Consider the following 13,394-nt stretch of genomic DNA (forward strand, 5'->3'; position numbering starts at 1 on the left):
TATATTATATAAATATTATATAAATAATTAGTAATACTTTAATTGTATACCTTACAATAAACAGTTTGACAAATGTAGTTTAATGTGAGAAATAAGGCACTAATCACAATGAATAAAAAAGTATTATGAAAATAAGTATAAACCATTACAGGCATCCATGATCCATTTCCAAATTGTAGGAAAAAATATATATCTACATAGTACGCTATAGTTTCTGAAAAGGTGTATAGCATTTGTAATAACATTTGTATATTAAATATTTTATTTAGTTTGCATGTTATAAGGCGCAGTTGTAGATGGAGGTGCCTGTAACAAATCGTAATTGTTATAATTAATCAACTTATAAAGACACATAGGAAAAGTACTAAACAAAATATATTTTTAACCTAGAATTTGATTTAAACTATATTTGTAATTTGTAATCGATTCAAAACGTTTGTGCAATTATTTCACACAGTTGAAGTTAATTATTTTTGTATATGTATATGTATATATGTATATATACATATATATGTATATGTATATGCAAACATATTATATATATTATACATATATACAGAGTGTTTCAAAATTCGCGTATTTGTGCGCGAGAACAGAACATATTTTATGCTAAAACTTTTTCTTTTTGCAAAATTGCATCTGACAAGTAGATTTTGCAAGAGAGTATGGTAGATTGAAATTATATGAGTAAATGCAAAAGTTTGTTTATCGAATGTAATTTTACTACTAGGAAAAAGTTGTTTGTTTTTTTGAAGCAGAAATCATGTTCTGTACTCCGAATGCACGAATTTTGGGATATCCTACACACACACACACACACACACACACACACACACACACACACCGGATGTCTGACACCATCCGTACACTGTACATTTATCTTAGAAACAGATCATTTTAGAAAAAAATGTTTGAGACAAAAGTTGTGTAGTTTCGAGATGTTATAGATTTGATCTTGAATAGTGATTTGAAAGTTATATAAAGTTCATGTTGATTTTTCCAAATGGTATATTCTATTTTTCATTGCATATTCTTATAGCTTATCTCAAGCGCTTTTCTAAAGCACTGTAATTAAATATTTTTTCATTAAGAACTTTTTGAGTTATAAAACTTGAAAGTTTCAACATTTTGACAAAACATAAAATATCTTGTAAAAGAATAACTTTATCTTAATAAATGTCATCTAGGACATGATTCTGAACAACATTCAAGAAGTTTTAACATCTGATACATTGCATAATATATTAGTACAATAATAAAAGGCTCTAAATAACAATTACAATGATATAAGTTTACAGGGTAAAAAGCCAACCGCAGAACTCGTTGCGTAAATTATTTTATACATTTTAATAATAATAATTACATGAATTTTATATTCAAACCTATTCTTTTAAATTCGAAATTTTGACATATTTCGGCTTCTTCCCAAACAACACGAGTGACTATTTGTTGACTTATAGTCAATTTTTTTTCAGTCGACATGTAGTCGACTATTGAAAGTCGACTTAGGTCGCAGTCCATTCACGCTCATAACGCTTAAATTCATTTCTTCCTTGTTTATCAAATGTTAAACGAAGACAAACAATGCTCATGAATGTTGTCAACGTGAGCCTTTAAGTCGATTGTTTCCAAGTTGACGTAGAATAAGTCGACATTAGAATGTTGACTGTTAGTCGACTGTTTTGAGACATTCGTCAAGTATTAGTCAATTATTAGTTGACATTCGATCAACTTAAACTTTCAGTCAACTTCGTATTGTTTGGGTTGTTCGAGAAATTCAATATATAATATTTAATTACAAATGTGATTTTATCTTCTTAAAATAGGATGTTCTTGGTAAGCTGTTTTCAGAATAATTAAAACTGCTCACATGACGGTTGGAAGACCGTGTGGAGAATTTGGTTAAGCTGATGACAATGGAAATTTAAGATAATTTTCACTTTCAAATAATTAGCAGATCAATTCTTATTCTATTCTAATTCTTATTCTGATAAAAACTTATTGGTCATGGACAATTATCGGTCCATCGAACATAATGGACGTGTACAATAAAAAGATTTAAAGTTAATTAATGTAATAATCATATAAAATGCAATAAAATAAATAATAATAAATAAATATAATAATAGGGCATATAAGAGTCAATAACAAATTTAAATTATATATTAAAATTATATTTAAATTATATATTAAAAAACGAAATATTACAAAATAATATACTGTATTCTAAATAATTATAATTGAAATATGCTATTATATGTTTCGGTCTTTGAATTAGATCCTCTTCAAATACTTAATATAAAGATGTTACCATAATCTAAAAGTGTTGATTGTAAAAAAATACATTATAATCGCATATATACTTCAAGATAAAAATACATAAAGGAAAGTCCCCTGTTATGATATAGGCGCCTAATATAAGATTTCTACTAAATTAATAAATCTATTGATCTATCTATTGATATCTATTTATCTATTGATTGCATCATAAATTTATTGCTCTTGGATTGAAAACTATTTAGTAGAAAGTTCGTTATTAGATCATGCCTATAGTCATTGTAAAAAAAGATTTTAGAATTTGGATCAAGTTCAATTCAAGTTTCATTGAGATGAGCCTTTGTATTTAAACCTTTGTATTTAACCTTGTATTTAATAAAAATAAATATTTGGCAATAAATTCTTCAGTGATAGAGTAAGGTCATACTAATAGAAAAATATGGGATATGTTGAATTGCTTAATTGCAGTAGTTAGATTTGATAATCGTAAAACCGTAAGACGTGGAAATCGTAATATAAGATATTATCCAGGATGTTTCTAATATGAAATAATTAAACCATGCTCCTATGTCATAGTGAAAATCGTTGCTAAAGTATAAATGTGATTATATAATAAAAAAAAAAACAACGGAATGAACGTCGAGTGATGAGAGATCTATTTCTGCGATGTTTGATTAGAATTATCTGAAGATAAGTCTTGGGTATAATCTGTCGCATGCTCATTTTTTGCGCACGTTGTGTTTGTTTGTATTTTAGAAACATTAAATGAAATTTTTTAATTGCAATACTGACTTTGACATTTTATTATCGATTTCTCGGGGCATATTAGATATTTCATATTAAAAGCCCAATTTTTTGACTTTGCAATTTGCTCACTTTTAACATTTCTTTAATTTTCAAAAAGAAATGAAATTTGAATTAAATTTTATATAATTTTACAGCTTTTTAAAAATTCCCTTCCAAATGACTTTATTATTTTTTTTTTAATATTCTGCCCATAGACTTCTAATATTTACCCAAAATGAACTCGATATCTTGTAATAGGAGTCTTTCCTTTACGAGATTATTAAAAAAGATTCAACTAAAAAAATCATAATGTCTCTAAAAAAATCTGCTTTCAGGATGAAAACGATATAAATATATCACCGATTCCCAATATAGATTTCATCATGCAATGACAGATCACTCTCGAGAGTTTATGCACTGTCAAAAGTTCACAAATCGTACTGCCAATTTAGAATTATTGCGTCGTCTATTGGTAATCCTTTGTATATTGATCTCTTTTTATACATAACATAATGTTTGAAATAATTCCAAAACTATTTTCAAAGAAAAAAATAAAAATCATAAAAATATTATTTTTCATCTGTCAATATATAATACTTCCCAATAATTTTCCCACTTCTGGTGAATTTTTTTCACTTTCCGTTCTGCGAGATAAATGGTTTGTGGATTTATTACCTGTTCGATTCCGGAAAACGTTCAATTTTTTGCAATTAGGAGAAAACTTTTCTATACTTATTAAAAATAAGAATAACGTCATGTTTGAATATATAAAAAGAATGTGTTTGAATATTTAAAAAAGCATACATAAACTTTATATTGAGAATAAGACTAATATCAACTCAATTTCAATACTCAACAAAATAGCTTTCTCTCTTCATTCCTCTAATATTGATGACAAGCTTAAACAGCTAGAGTTAGAAACTAGAAATCTTGTTCATTCTAACCCGAATATTATTTTTACACGCTGACAAAAGTAACGCTACAGTTGCACTTGACAGAGACATATATATCAAAACAATTAAAATAAATATATAAATACAAAATATAAATAATAGCTTTATCTAACTCTTATTTATATTTTAGAGACATTAATAATTAAAAAATGAGATGCTTCAAGACACGTCAACATATGAAATTATAAGAAAGCACCTATTCAAAACTCACTAAAGAATTACGAGATTTACTTATAAGATGGAAAAGAAATAGTATTATTAGCGACTCTAAATATGAAGGTTTACATGTCAGTGATAGAATGCTCCGGAGGACATATGCATTGCAGAAAATCTACAAACCGGACTGCCCTTAGAATGATAATCTCCTCAATAGATAATCCATTATACAATTTAGCCTCTTTTCTTCATTCCAAAAGCAGACAGTCCTATAAAAAACAGTTTCCAACTTGTTGAGCGTCTTAAAGACATAAAAATTGATAACAATTATAATTAATTTCATTGGATGTCATCTCACTTTTTACAAACATCCCAATAAATTTTGCGATGGATTGCATCAAAGAAAAGTGGCCATTTATCTCTAAAAAATGCGATATTCTCAAAACAGAATTCCTCTTGGCAGTACTGTTTGTGCTAAATTCTACTTATTTTACATTTGGCAAGAAAATTTATAAACAATGTTTTGACGCACCCATGGATTCTTCCTTGTCTCCCATCGTTGCTAACTTGGTACTGCAAAGGTTAAAATGTATAACTTTGACATTTTTAGACAATTGGGTACTTTTTTATTATCGCAATGTGAATGATTCACTTATAACTGTTTCTTCTTTCCATTAATAGCATATTAAATTGCTTTAATTCTTTTCACCCTCGTCTATAATTTACCATGGAAAGAAAAGGAGATGTGTTGAACTTTTATTTTAGATGTCACGATTAGCAAGAAAGATAATAGTCTCATATTCGATTAGTATCACAAATCTGGCTTCTCGAGTATACTTAAATTTTGACTTAAACCACCCTATATCTTAAAAAATAGGCACTATTATTGGCTTAGTAGATAAAGCTTTTTTATTATCTGATCCTATATACCACAAGAAAAATTTAAAATTTATAATTGATACGTTAATTTACAATGACTATCCAACGCAATAACGTTCATTGTTAATACAATCAACAGACGCATAAAAACTCTCATCCACAAAATAACAATAGCTGTAGAAAATCAATCTAATCGCCAGAACTTAAAAAGTAATACGATATTTACAGTACATATCACCAATTTCCAACTTAATAGATTAAAAATAAAGATGTCTATAGTATGAATAAATTAAAAGAATTTATCAGAGTCCACAAAGACCCTCTTCTACATCTTGTAAAAAATAATGTAATATGTATAAAATCAGTTGTAAAGAATGTGATGCTTCCTATGTCGAGCAGACAATTAAAAACAAGGATAACTGAACAAAGAAATCATATAAACTGGAACACTTTAGTTCGTTCTATTATAATCGATCATAAAATGCAGTATAAATTTGGTTGGAATAATGTTAAAATATTAGCTGAAGAACCTTTTTATAGAAAACGCTTAATATTAAAAAACTCTCTGAAATGCTTAATATTAAAAAACAAATAAATAATTTCAGAAAATTTCAATAATTTTCAATCTACAAACAGACATAGAGGGCCTTCATAAAACATATATACAAATATTTAACAGTATGACTTTGTAGTATCAACATTTATTCAGTCAGTATTTGTCCGTTGTCGTGTTCACGCTATTTATTATAAGTTATTTAATTTATTATAATCGATTTCATCCTCTGACTACGGACATATTGGGTTGTCCGGAAAGTTCGTGCCGATTTTTGGTAAGTGGCGTAAGGACAGGTCTGAATATATCACAACGATTGAAAACAAATGACATGCGTACATATCGTAAAAGACAATACTTCAGGCATACTTGGAAAAAAATTTGGTTGCAATACATTAATTTTTATCAGTTTTATACGCCTTTGAATATGAAAGAAAACAAAGTGCATTTTAGGCATTTAATGCTTTTCTTTTACCGGAAAGGTAAAAATGCCACATAAGTGGCAAACAAGATATGCGCTGTTTATGGCGAAGATGCTGCAGCTAAAAGAACTGTGCGGAAGTGGTTTGCTAGGTTTAAAGCTGATGATTTCAATCTTGAAGCTCAAGAACGCCCGAGTAGGCCCTTCAGCACAGATGAAGATCAGATTAAAACACTGATCGAGAATAACCCACGTTATATGACACGTGAATTAGCAGAAATGTTGAATATGTCAAAATCCATCATCCATGAGCATTTTGTGAAGCTTGGCTACATAAACCGTTTTGATGTATGGGTTCCCCATGATTTAACGGAGAAAAATCTGATGGATCGTATTTCCATTTGCGACTCACTCTATAAACGCGGAGATACCATTTTTGAACCAAGTAGTGATGGGGGATGAAAAATGGATCATTTACAATAATATTGAGCGAAAAAGATCTTGGGGAAAGCGAAATAAACCACCTTTAGTGACCCCAAAAGCCGATCTTCATTCAAAGAATCAAGGTCATGCTCTGTGTCTGGTGAAATTGGAAAGGGATCCTGTATTATGAGCTTTTACCAAACAACAAGATGATAAATTCAGAGAAGTATTGTTCCCAATTAGACAAATTGAAGATAGCAATTGAACAAAAACGTCCAGAAATAGCGAATCAGAAGGACATCGTGTTTCATCAGGACAATGCGCGGCCTGTGTCTTTGATAACTCGACAAAAGTTGTTGGAGCTCGGTTGGGATGTTCTACCCCATCCATCATATTCACCAGACGTCGCGCCCTCTGATTTCCACCTATTTCGACTATTACAAAATTCCTTTAATGGAAAAAGCTTCAACTCTTTGGTCGAGGTAAAAAAATCACTTCGAAAAGTTTTTCGCTGAAAAACCTGAGATTCTGGAAGGACAGAATTTTCCTGAAAGCTGGAGAAAAGTTGTAGAACAGAATAGCACCTATATAATTTAATAAATGTATACTAAATAAAATTTAAATCTTCTACGTTTCAATTTTCCTTCAAAAGTTCGGCACGAACTTTCCGGACAACCCAATATTATTTATTATACAATTTTATCATTTTGACACAATTTTCATTAATTTATATTATTAATTATATTGCATTTTGTATGGTTATTATGATGACTGATTGACTTTAAGTCTCTTTATTGTACACGTTATATTCGACCGACTAATAATTATCCACGACCTGTAAGTTTTTATCAGAATAAGAATTGACTCGGTTATTTGAAAGTGAAAATTATTTTAAATTTCTATTAACAACTCACCGGATTTTTCACACGATCTTCCAACTGTCATATGAACAGCTTTAATTATTCTGGAAACAACTTTTCAAAAAAATGTTATACTTTAAGAAGAAATCACATTTGTAAATCTATTGAATTTCGTCACATTTTAAATTTATTGAATTTCGTCTCATCTTTAATAAATCTTTATTAAATCTATTGAATTTCGTAAAAGGACTCAAACAAGCAGTTGTCAAAACATGTAAATATTTTAATAGAATAAGTTTAATAGAATAGGTTTGAATATCAAATTCATTCATAATTAAGGTAAATAAAATAATTTTATACATCAAGTTCTGCGGTTGACTTTTTAATACCCTGTAAATCATTGACATTGCGTAATGCTAATGCCAGCTAATGCAATACTGTAACTTTCAAGGATTATAACTCAAAAAATTCTTAATAAAAAAATATATGATTTTGGAAAAATATAGTATTTTGGAAAGCTCTCGAGATAAGCAACAAAACTGAATAAACAACAACATGGAAAAATATGTTGTACCTTTTAGAAAAATCAACATGACCTGCATATAACTTTCAAACGACTATTCAAGATCAAATCGATAACCTCACCTTATGTGTACCCCGAAATCATACAATTTTTATCTGAAAAATTTTTTTCTAAAATGTTTTTTTTCCATGATAAAAGAAGTGTAGGAGTGATATCAGACATCCGGTATAAAAAATTTGAAAATAACTTATTGTAACATAATGGCCGCAATATCTCTGTGGAAATAATACACTTTTTATGCATATTATCGTTTGTTGTTTTACAGCAATATAAAAAAATAGGTAATATATTTATATGTATACCATGTACCAATTATTACAGGTTTCTCTTGTACAATATCTTATAAATTATTGGTTTTTTAATATTTCTATCTTAATACTTTTATATGCAAAATGATTAGAGGAATCATTGTGCAAAAATTCATAAAATTCTATTTAAAAAAACGAAAATAACTATCATATCTTTTTGTCGTCTATCTAGAAAAAAAATAAACCAAAGTATATTTCCTCCCCCTCCCTGAAACGTTCTAATTTCAAAAATATTTTTTTAAAATCTTTTATACTTTTTGAAATATTACATGATGAGGTACACTGTATACATATATGCACTCGTATATCTTTTTAAAAAATTACATTATAATCCATATATTTTGTTTACAATCCTTAATTCCCGTTCTACGTTGATGCACTAAAATACTGTTTTGTCTTCTATCTGCATTATTTTCGAAAAAATCAGAACAGAATATTTGTAAACGATCATTGACTTGATGAAATCTGGAGCTTATGTATCTGAATTGAATGAAAGAGATTTAGTTATGTCTTTTATTAAAATTAAGATATATGCATTACATACATATATTTTAATTGCATTATAAATAATCAAAGTCAGACTAAACAAAGTTTTGTTACTTGTTTTTAATGTTTTATTATATTTTATATAATGAGAATTTTGAGAATTTTTTGTCAACTTTTTAGTACTGTATTTTCTTATTAACAACTATTTTTTATCAACATGAGAAAATGCGATATTAAAAAATTTTGAAAAAAATTCTCACAAAGGAAGACTCTGGAGTGATCATTACCGATTTCAATGAAATTTTACAGGATTGTAGAGTGTAATCTCCTGAATAAAAATCATCTTCCATTTAGCCTCTCCCATAGACAGCCTATTCCGAGATATTTCTATATTAAAATTTTTAACGGCATTTCCTTTTGAGAATACTCAAATATAAATATTCTAATAAACTCTAAAGAAATTGCCATTATCATCTTTAATTTTGAAATATTTCGGAAACAGTAATCGTCTACGCTTAAATCGAAGGTGATTTTTGTTCAGGGGAATATACTCTACAATCCTACCAAGTTTGATTGAAATCAGTGAAGGTTATTTTGCAGCCTTGTCCGAAATCTATGAAAGGAAAATAAACAATTTTTGTTTTTCTGTTGATAGTGTTTGAAATATTATTGAAAACCAATATTCGATGGTTTTTAATAATTAATATCTGATTAAAATTAATTATTGCGAAAATTGCAAAATGGTAGAGGACTTTTCGACTCAGTTTAGTTGGTTCTATGAGCGCACGAAATATTTGTCATTCTGAAATACCGTGAATACTAACCCAAGGATACTTCCCCAAATCAGAAAATTTAAAATATTTACAAATATCGGATAATTTGTTAGAGATATTTCAAGAATATTATAGTAATTTATAGGTCTATTAATAATAAACTGCCATTTATGAGTTATTATTAATAATTTAGAAAAAACGAATACAATCCATCCTATTATTATTCGAATTATCCAGTTACGTAGCTGTTGGTATTCTTTTGGAGTACCGAGTGCTTCCAATGTGTTGTCTTCTAAGGAAAGTTCATGTAAGCACATTTTGAATTCCTTAAAAAAACAAATTGATTTATTATGCAACATAAAAAAATATTATTACTGTATATTTGAATAAAAAATAATGCTATGTTAAATAATGCTATGTTAATGCTATGTATATATAGGTCATGTGATAGATAAAGAATTATTGAAACTTGATTAGTATTTGAAACATAAGATTTAAAAAAGTTATTGTTAATTTAAAATTAATTTAAGAAAATAATAGAGGAAAGTCGCCAATACCGACACATCTTGTTTTTATAATATTTCTTAAACAAAGGGTAAAAATAAAACTTTAAAAACATAAGTACAAATTAAAAAATGTCTTTTATCAGATAGTATAAGTAGTTTTTATAGGGTAACTCCTGCAAATATGCCGCGCTGGGATTTACGCCGCAGAAGTCAGAAAAAGTAAAAGGAATGGGGATATATTGGATTGTCCAGCAAGTTCGTGCCGATGTTGAAAGAAAATTGAAACGCAGAAAATTTTAATTTAATAAATGTATACTAAAATTTAAATTTTAATCGGCACGAACAATCCAATATTTCCGGACAACCCAATATTTCCTGCAACTACTTTGTTACATGCCTTTAAGTTATATTAGTATTGTGTTATTTCAGCTTCTTACTGTTAATATTAACGAAATTCTTGTGAATTGAATCGATTTGTTATACTGTAATAAGTAACACCATCATAAATTATAATTTACATTAAATGATTATTGTAAGGCGTGTAAAAGACTTAGTGGTTATTTCGTGATACATACGTATAGTAGAATAGTAAAGCATGTTGTGTAATAAAATATAAGTGCTTTGCTTTCGTATTCTTTGTTTAATTTGTTATCTTATATATCTCACTCCTGTTTGAGATATACATTTTTAGCGAACAGGATTTATGCCCAAAGCATACAAAGTACGAAGATTGAATTCAATTCATTAAATGCAATAAACGTATTATATGAAATACGTATCTCATGTCATAACAATATTTATAATACATGTGAGAAAAATTGTAATTATTTTTTTACATTTATCTACCAAACAGTTAAGTCGTGTCTAATAATTTGCTCTTAATTTGTTTCATGTAAGTGAATTAAAGTTTGATTTTAATATTTATATTAATTTTTTAATTTATTTATAATTGTACTATACTGTAAATGGAATAATCTAATTGAATGTGTACAATATATCTTAATGAAACAATTCAATCTTGACAGTCATGTAAGTTTATTTTATCATATTTTTTGTGGAATTTCATGTTAGCAATTTAAAATATTTTTTTATTTCCTTTAGATCAATCGATTCAAAACAAAAAAATCTCTTTCTTTTTTTTAATAAACTTAATAATTTGATGATCAAGATTAATTCAGATATCGGATAAAAATTTTTATTGAATTACATGCATATTTACTTTATGCTGTTCTGCAAGATCGAAATATGTAATGCAATAGCTTTTTAGAATTTTTTTCTACATATGCATGATTGCCTTCAGCTCCAATAGAGCTATTTAATACTAAAGCAACATTATAAGGATTAAATTAATTCACAGTCTGTTTTACAAACGCAGGTGTGACAGTTCACACTGCTATGTTAAATTTAAAATCGTATGAAAAAACAAAAACAAAAAATTAATAAAACGATTTAGGAATATATAAATAAAACTCGATTTAGGAAAGTACAAGCATTAAAAACAACGTAATATTATCAATAAGTCTATTATTTGAACTACTCAATTTGCAAAAAAAAATCGTAAAAATTTTATTTTTGTACGGAAAAAAAATGTTTCTGATCACAGTTAATTCTGATTAGCTAAAGTTACATTAACTACTATAGCAATGAAATTTACTAATATTATACATACAAAGGATTTGCTGCTGTAGCTAATATAAGGTAATAGCAAAATATGCAAATAGCAAAATATGTTTATTACAGTCAATTTATTTAACAACATGAAATTAGTTGTCATAGTTATCGGATATGTCTGTGTAAAAGAAAATTGTTTCTACCATTAAATATAGTTCTAAAACTATACTTGCTACCAAATTGTCTGCTATACAGAAACATTTGTTGCAATGATCAATACAGCGACATAATAGCAAAATGCTTGTCTGTTACAATGATAATATTTAGGCTAATGGAAATTAGACTTCGAAGATACAACGTTAGATGTCCATATAATACTATTAAATTTAGCAGCCATTCTTAATTTTTAGCTGTAGCAGCTAATCTTTGTTTAATTTAAACAAACCACAAATATACGAATTATCAGTTTGTACTTCTTTAATTACCTATACAAATCATGATTTTATTTAGTATTAATAAAGTGCAATAGTTAGTTTCTGAGAAATATGAAGGTTTAGACTTATGTCAGTATCGGTAATATTCCTCTACAAATATAAATATTACTGTTGCAAAACATATTTCATCTATATAAATAATAATATAAACGTTAAAGTTGATCTGTTCAGAAACTTTTTATAAATTTGTATTTCTCTGTAATCGTGAGATTAAGATTTCTTTAATACTCTCAATAAAGAAAATGATTAAATAAAAAGTTAAAGAATTTTAATAAATTAAATAATATTAGAAATTAATATACTATATACATTAAAAAATTTTTACCTTAAAATGATAATGGCTAAAAAATATAGACATAATCGCGGTGATAGTCGTTATGATGTCCCGAATATAGTATATCTTATCCTTCCAATATATGATATAATATGGATAATAAAATAAATACATAAAACAGCTCCACATGATCAAGGTATACAGAAAAGAGAGATACGATCTTGGTTGTCCAAGAGGATATTCGAACAAACCCAAACTGCAGAACGAGCCAATGATTAATAATGGTGCCAGCGCTGACTGTAGCGTCTTCGTCATAGTTTCCGCAGTCGATTAGTAATTTGAATTCTTATCGCACGAGACACAAACGCATTTAATACTGTTCATAAGAATTTCAAAAAGTAGTTTGTTTCTACAGATCCTTCAGGAAGTTTTTAAGAATTATGTTGTCCATTACGTACATTCATACATTAAAGAATGAAGTATATACATATCAACAAATATTGAGTGACGGAATAAAATATATGTATATGCAGATAATCTAGATTAGATCTAGATCTTCTGGCGGAATTTTTTACATATGTAAGTATTATTGCACAGTATAAACAAATATAAACGTAACCTCTTTGCATTATAGTTTTATTCTAGATGTTCAAAGATACGTAATAGTAGGGAGGAAGACGTGTCTTCTTTCACTATATATAATAATAGATGTTTTCATAATATAATAGTATGAGGAAAGAGGACGTGTTTCACATAATAGATGCTTTTTATTTACGTCACTTTTGAATGACTCGTATACTGACGAGATGAAGCTGATAACTTCGATAAAGTGTTTTGTAAGTTTAGAAATTAACGTACACGCAAAATAACATTTCTCTTAAAAATTATTCCTGTAACAATAATATAATTTATTAATATAGAGTAAAACTAAGCTTAATTTTTATTGTATTCTTATATTTTTATGTATATTTAATTATAGATACATATATGTTAAATATATATGTGTGTGTGTGTGTGTGTGTGTGTGTGTGTGTGTGTGTGTGTGTGTGTG

Source organism: Atta colombica, unplaced genomic scaffold (assembly GCF_001594045.1).
Source record: "Atta colombica isolate Treedump-2 unplaced genomic scaffold, Acol1.0 scaffold160, whole genome shotgun sequence".
In the NCBI taxonomy this organism is placed as follows: Eukaryota; Metazoa; Arthropoda; class Insecta; order Hymenoptera; family Formicidae; genus Atta; species Atta colombica.